The 6,882-nt window shown below is 44.5% G+C and overlaps 1 protein-coding gene across 4 annotated transcripts in view; it reads left to right on the top strand.

Annotated features, from left to right (window-relative positions):
* The first annotated feature begins 3,171 nt into the window (after nt 1-3,171).
* The window catches only part of LOC144680987 (tyrosine-protein kinase Fyn), a 290,651-nt gene continuing 286,940 nt past the window's right edge, over nt 3,172-6,882 (top strand). For 3 of the 4 annotated variants that reach the window (XM_078542619.1, XM_078542617.1, XM_078542620.1), the window contains exon 1: nt 3,172-3,262. The gene's annotated coding sequence lies outside the window, so the exon portion shown is untranslated. Of the gene's footprint in view, nt 3,267-6,882 lie in introns of all 4 variants that reach the window. The other variant, XM_078542618.1, reaches the window with a different exon arrangement.

Here is a 6,882-nt window from a genome sequence, read left to right as displayed (position 1 = left end):
TTAGCTGCTGCAATGAGGAATTTTAAAAATTCATTCATGAGATATGGGCATCGCTGGTAAGGCCAGCATTTATTGCCCATCTCTAACTGTCTGTGAGAAAGTGGTGGTGAGCTGACTCTTGAACCACTGCAGTCCTTGAGCCAGACCTAAAATCCACAGTGCTATAAGGTAGGGAATACCAAGATTCTGACACAACCCATGATGAAGGTACAATGGTATATTTCCAAGTCAGGATGGTGTAGAGGAACTTATAGGTAGCGGTGTTCCCAGGTATCTGCTGCCCTTGTACATCTAAGTCAGGCTTGTCCAACTCACGCATTGTGGCCCCCTGGGCCTCTGGACTCTGGCCCTGCTCAGCCAATCACAGGTTGGTTCCTCCCTGCATTTGCTGCTTATCAAGAGTGAGGCGCGAGAGAGTTGGAGCAGGGCTCAGGCAAGCTGGAGTGGGGTGTGAAGGAGCTGGAGCAGGGCGGGACGGAGCCAGAGTGGAATCTGCTGGCGTCTGATTGAGTGAGTGGAGACTGTGAGAGAGTGAGAGGGAGGGAGAGAGAGTGTGAGGAGGGAGAGAGGGGAGGGGACAGAGTGACAGACAGTGTGAGGGGGCAGAGAGAGAGTATGAGGGGGAGAGAGAGTATGTTGGGGGAGGTAGAAGGAGAGAGAATGTGTGTGTGAGGGAGACAGTGTACATGAGGGGGAGAAAGAGTGAGTGTGAAGGACAAGAGAGTGAGTGTTAGGCAGGCAAGAGTGACTATGAGGGGGAAGAGAGAGAGTGTGAAGGGAGAGAGCGTGGGAGGGTAGAGAGAGTGTGTGGGGCGTAGAGAGAGTATGGTGGGTTGGGAGACAATGGGGGGGTTTAGAGGGAGAGAATGAGCATGTGTAAGGGAGAGGGAGAGAGTGCGTATGTGAGGGGGAGAGAGTGCGTATGTGAGGGGGAGAGAGTGAGAGAATGTGAGGGGGAAAGAGAGTGTGAGGGGGAGAGAGAGCAATAGTGTGAGGGAGAGTGTGAGGATGAGAGGGAAAGTGAGAGAATGTGAGGGGGGGAGAGAGAGTGTGTGAGGGGGAAAGAGTGTGTGCAGGGAGGGAGAGTGTGTGTGTAAGTCTGGCTTACTCCCAGTCTCAGGGTTCTCATTCACCCTCACCCACCAACATGCACTCTCATCCACTATCACAGTGGGTGAGAGTGAGTGAGCATGCTGAGACCCGGAGTGAGCCAGACACACACACTTTCACCTTATCACACTTGAAAACTCATCTTATTACTCATTTTAAAAAAAATCTATTCATTGTTTTGATTTTTTTTTTGCTCAGCAAGTTGTTTCTTTTCATACCTCATGTTTTTTTTAAAATTCCTGGTTATTGTTGTGCCAAACTTTATCTTTCTGAAATTTGCTCACCGGCCCCTTGAGTGAGAAAAATTTCAAAATGTGGCCCCCCCACAATGCAAGAAGGTTGGACAAGCCTGAGCTAAGTGGTAGAGGTCACTGGTTTGGGAACTGCTCCGGCAGGAGTTTTGGCGAGCTGTGCAGTGCATCTTGTACATGGTACACACTACAACCATGGTGTGCCCGGGGTTGAGGGAGTGAATGTTTAAGGTAGTGGATTGGGCGCTGATCGAGTGGGCTGCTTTTTGCTGGACGGTTTTGAAATTGTATGGAGCTCTGGCGAGACCATATCTTGAATACTGTGTCCAATTCTGCTCAAAAAGAAACATACAAACATATAAAATTGACAAACAGGAAAAGACCAGCTAGCCCATCGAACCTTCCCCACATACCATGATGGCTGAAGCATCATGACTGACACGTACTCCCCATCCTGTCCCTGCAGCCGTGTATTGCCTTGGTAAGGGCGAAACCAAGAAATAAAAAAGCAGGCCATTAAAGAAAAAATTAATTTGGAAATTTCCTTCCTGACCCCTGCAGGCAATCAAACCAATCCGGGAGATCACATGAGCCAAGCCTTCTTTATAAAGTTACTTACCTTCTATATGATGTGATCTCTGTCCCGGTCAAATTCCCTTCTTGAAAGTAATGCAGAAAATCAGCAGCCATTACACCAACAGGTAACAGATTCCATTGGGGAATGGGTGAAGAACTGCTTGAAATCCAGCCTATGTCTCCTCTTGCTTAGTTTACATTCATGATACCTGGTCTTCTCCCAAGTGTTAAACTGGAATAGTTTCTCAATGAACCCTATCCAGCCCCTTAAATATTTTGTATATCACTATAGATCTCCTTTCAGTTTACACAGCTCTGAAGCAAATAGTCCAAAGTCTTTAAGCCTATCCAAGTAGTTGAGTTCCTTTTAAGCTAAGAATCATTCTCGTAATACTCCTCTGTTCTTTTCCAAGGCTGCTGTATGACCTACCATTTCGGGACCAAAACCATGCAAAACTGTCTGACCAGTGACCAATATAGTGATAAATTGGTGTCCTTTGATTTATATTGAATAATTCTAAACAGAAGAGAACATTTAAGATCTGGAGGTAGAAGGAAGAGCTTCAAGGCTAATCCCTAAAGTCACGGCACATGGGTTATGAAGGTACCTTCCAGTTTAGGGTGTCTGAGGAGTGATATTACATTGTTAAGAATATAAAATAAGTTAACTCACAATATTACTTTAAGTTAAGCAATGGGAGGGATTCTAAGGCATGAGCATAAAACTAATAAAAGGCAATTTTAGGATTGATATGTCAGAAACAATTGAATGTTTCAATGGGGTGAGTTTTTGGAGATCTCCGGATGGGTGAATCAAGATGGGCCGAAAGGCCTTTCTCATCTGTAGTTATTTTGTGGACTCCTCTCTGTGTGTGTGTCTCACACTGGAAAAGAAAAAAATTTGAAATTTTCAGTGGTCTCCCAATCTCTCTGTACACTAAAAGCTAACTTAGCACAAACTCTCATGTGGCTTTGGAGATGAATTTCGAAATGCCTGTGATGTATCAAGCAGGGACTGCTGGAGGTTGGTTCCCGCCTCAGGAAGAGAAGCCCCCTCCCCCCTCCATTCAATTTCCATTATGACGTCAGCCGCTTGGTGCTTTCCGCAGTGACGTCACTTCCGCACTGACAGCAGGGTGGGTTGCGCGGCCAAGTTGGTGTGAGAGGGCGAGCCCGGTGACGTCAGAGCCTCCCGGCCCCCTAGCACAAAGAGAAAGCGAGTCGGGCAGGAGTTACAGAGGCTTCAGTAACAGAGCAGAGGTGGCTGTGTGTGTGTGTGGAGAGCAGCCAGAGGAGATGTGAATGCAAGCCTGCCGGCTTCTCGGGTAGGTGCCAGTGCTCCTATTCCTCTTTGCAATTTCAAGTAGCGAGTTTTGCAGTTTTATTTGGAAGTTTGTGTGGGGTATTGTAAAAGAGGGAGGGAGCTGCTGGTGAGATGGAGAGAGAGAGAGGGATGTGATTTAGGGGAAAGAGGGAGAGAGGCTGCAGCAGATTGCTCGCACTGGGCAACGAGCATACTACATACACTGGTCAGCTGCACCTAGCGGGTCTCTCGTGGGATGCTGTTTAAAATTGGATATTGTGTGTTTCAATGTCACATTTTATTGATACTGGCTTGTGTGTGTTTTGTGAGACGTTTATAACCGAAAGGGGGTTTCTGTTGTCAGCAGTAACAGCCTTTTGCATTCTCGAAAGCTTTCAAGTCCCGTTATTAATAAATAAAACCCCGAACGGGTGGGTGGAAGAGTGGTGTCCGCCAGTAAACATTAATATAAAGTGATGCAGTTTTATATATTCTCTTGTTCTTTCTCTGTCCCCCCTCCCCACCTCGTCCTGCCAATGACCTTATTTTGAAGTGTTCCTTTTAAACCTAGCTGGTAACATATGTTAGTAACAAACACTGGGTTGCAACCGCAGTGAGGTCTCCAGACTCTTGTGGTACTTTGCAGTTTTTATTTTTGTTTTTAAACAAGATAGGTTTTGTTTTTTCCCTCCCCCCCCCCCGCTGTTACATTGTTTTCCAAATCACCAGCCAAAGCTTGTAACGGGAAACCCTGCTTTATTTGGTAGCGTGCACACCAGATATGAATCCAGCGCAAGTCCCGCTCACTTTTACTCTTCATTGAAAAAGGGGTGTTTTGTGCTAAAACCTGGCTACTCCTGTATCAGTTTGAATTACAACCCGCTACTTCCAAACGTTTTCTTTGAAGCTTCGGGTTCCCTCCCATAGTTTTAATCCAGTTTCTAGCCTACAACTTAAATATGTACTTTCCTCTTCAGGTGCCCGTCTACGATCGTTGGACGTGTTTTCGGTCTAATGTTGATGATCAGATTTAGAGATTGTTGGTTCAAAATAACCCCCCCCCACCCCCCCATCTCCAAACTCCACTGTACAACTCTCACCTCCGTTCCTGTCCCCCCCCCCCCGCAATCCCTGTTTACAGACTGACTGTAACTGCATTAGCGATGGGATATTGACGCCCCGGAGTGGTAGCCTGGGCCGTTTAGCGCTGTCACAGCCTTACACAGGTGCAGCCGTAGCTGTATAGGAAGGACTACTACACACCATCTGAGATCGTGTTGCCCCATTCCCTTTTTTTTTTAATTACTGGGATTTGATGGGATTTTTTATTTCTCTCTCCAAAGGAATCCCCTCTCCACAATGCTGCATTCACAAATCCTTTATTTATAGATTGAAAGGCTGTGTTGGATTCGAACTCTGTGGAATTACAAGTGTGAAATGTTTCTGTGAAATCTTATTTATGTGGAGGGGAAAAAAACAGCTCGATAATGCATTTCTAAAGGAGAATTTTTGTGCCCGAGACCTCCCATAGAAGGACCCTCTACATGATCAATGTTCGCATAAATTATCCCTAATGCAACCTCGTTTGTCATGCGACCTTTGCATATGTTCTTCTGGGAGCCATCCCATCCCTTCGTAACTTTTTAAGCACCTCTCTCAAAACAGCTCTAATTTTTCTTTTTTTGTTTTGGTAATTCCTCACACCAGACAGCACCCCCTCTCTCACCTCTAGATCTTTTCCTGAGTGTGGAGCACAATGGTGTGTGCAGTACTCCTACTTGCCAAGGTTTTATATAGATTCACCAGTGCATCCTGCAAGTGTGCAACGGGTAGGAGAGGAGGGGGGAGGGTGGAAGGCTTTGAAAATATTGTCAAGTACAGTAGTTAAGGGTAAACTTGCAAAAAAACCAACATTCTTTCATTTACGAAACCATGGAATTTTACAGCACAGAGGGAAGGAATTCAAACTATTGTGGCTTTTCTTCCCTTTCTAGAGGGGAAAAAAATACCTTGCCCTCTTCATCTGCCTCTGCTTGAGACATTTACTCTTCCCTTAAGAGATAGATGGTCATTGCCTCAGCTATTCCCTGTGATGGTGTTCCAAGCTCCAATAGCACTGTGTGACAAGTGGAGTTGAGCAAGTTTAAATCGAGAACTGATGATAGCAGATCTGATGGAAGTTATGTTTGTTGTCAGTTTTGAAACCCTTCAGTGAGATTTTGGATATGGTTTGTTTTATTGCTTTCAGCAATGGTATTGTCACTTATCAAACCAGAATAATAGTCACAGCTGACTTTAAAAATGTAGTTTAAATATTGAATGATTAACTGATGCATGTGTGAGTAGAATTTGTTTTCAAATAAGTTTTTCTTGCGCATTGCTCAGTTAACTAGCTAACAGACCATTTTACTTCCTGGGACAGGGGTATGTAGCTAACTCCGGCTGCGAGTATGACTATCTTAGTTCTCCATTGCCTGCAAGGATCCCGAAGGAGATGAATAGGGACAGCGTCAGCCCAGTTCTCAATGAAGGTCGATCCATAACACAAAACTGCACATTGAGTGATGGGGAGAATGGGTGGGGCAAGGGGAAAAAAATCACACTGGTGCTTCGCTGGAGGTCTTTTGGAAAGACTGGGGCTGGGGTGAAGTGGAAGGGACTCTGCTGTTATAGATGGGTAACCTGGGCCTGTCTGATAAACTGTCTTGATATAAAAATGAAAGAAATCATCCAAAAGTATTTAAAATTAATGCAGAATAAGATGTACTTGCTTTGGTAACTCCCCATGATAGACAATCTAAGCAAAACCAGCAATCTGTGCCATTTTTTCAGAAGGATTCATTGTGGCCAAATAAATCACTGTTAAATGGGTTTGGTATTGACTGAGCATGGCCGTGGAGCTTCACTGAGTGGAGTTGGTTTAGGAGGAACTTGCTACCTAAGAAGCTGTTGAGGTAAATAGAGTAAACCACAAATATGTGAGGGAGAGAGGAATGGGTCAGTTGATGGTGTTAGATAAAGAAGGATGAGAGGAGGCTTTTGTGGAGCATAAGCATGGATATAGATCTATTGGGCTGTAAATATTCTGTGCAGTAAATGTTCTAATAGTGTTGTGAACTATTGGCTACAATATGCATTCAATAAACATCTGAAGCAGTGGAATGCTACTATTGTTTTTCCTGAACTGGGAGACCAATATTGCCCATTCATGAACACTTCTCTTGTTGATAATGATTAGCCCTAGCTGTAGTACTTGAACACCAACCTTCTGAAATTTGGGCAGGTTACTTTGGGCAGTTTACTTGGGCAGGCCAGTTTTACCCATTATTTAGAAAATAAGATGTAGTGTTTTTTTCCAGTCTTACGGAATATTGGAGGATACAAACCTGATTCTGATTCTCCGATCCCCACATTCTCAAAATAAGCAAACGATAGATAGAAACACTATTATTGGAGTGTTAGAAGTTAAGGGTGTGCAGTTATAAGATTATATCAGATGACAGCTGCAAGAGTTTTGCGTAGCATGATAACCTGAAGTTATTTACATTGTCTTTTGTAGTGTACAATATCTCTGCAAGGAATTGGGTTTTGCCTAGAGCTCATGCCTTATTAATAACAGGATTTATTATTTTCACCAGCTCC

Source organism: Cetorhinus maximus, chromosome 5 (genome assembly GCF_964194155.1).
Source record: "Cetorhinus maximus chromosome 5, sCetMax3.hap1.1, whole genome shotgun sequence".
Classification (NCBI taxonomy): domain Eukaryota; kingdom Metazoa; phylum Chordata; class Chondrichthyes; order Lamniformes; family Cetorhinidae; genus Cetorhinus; species Cetorhinus maximus.
The sequence above is the reverse complement of the archived record's forward strand: the minus strand, read 5'-3'. Positions and strand labels throughout refer to the sequence as shown.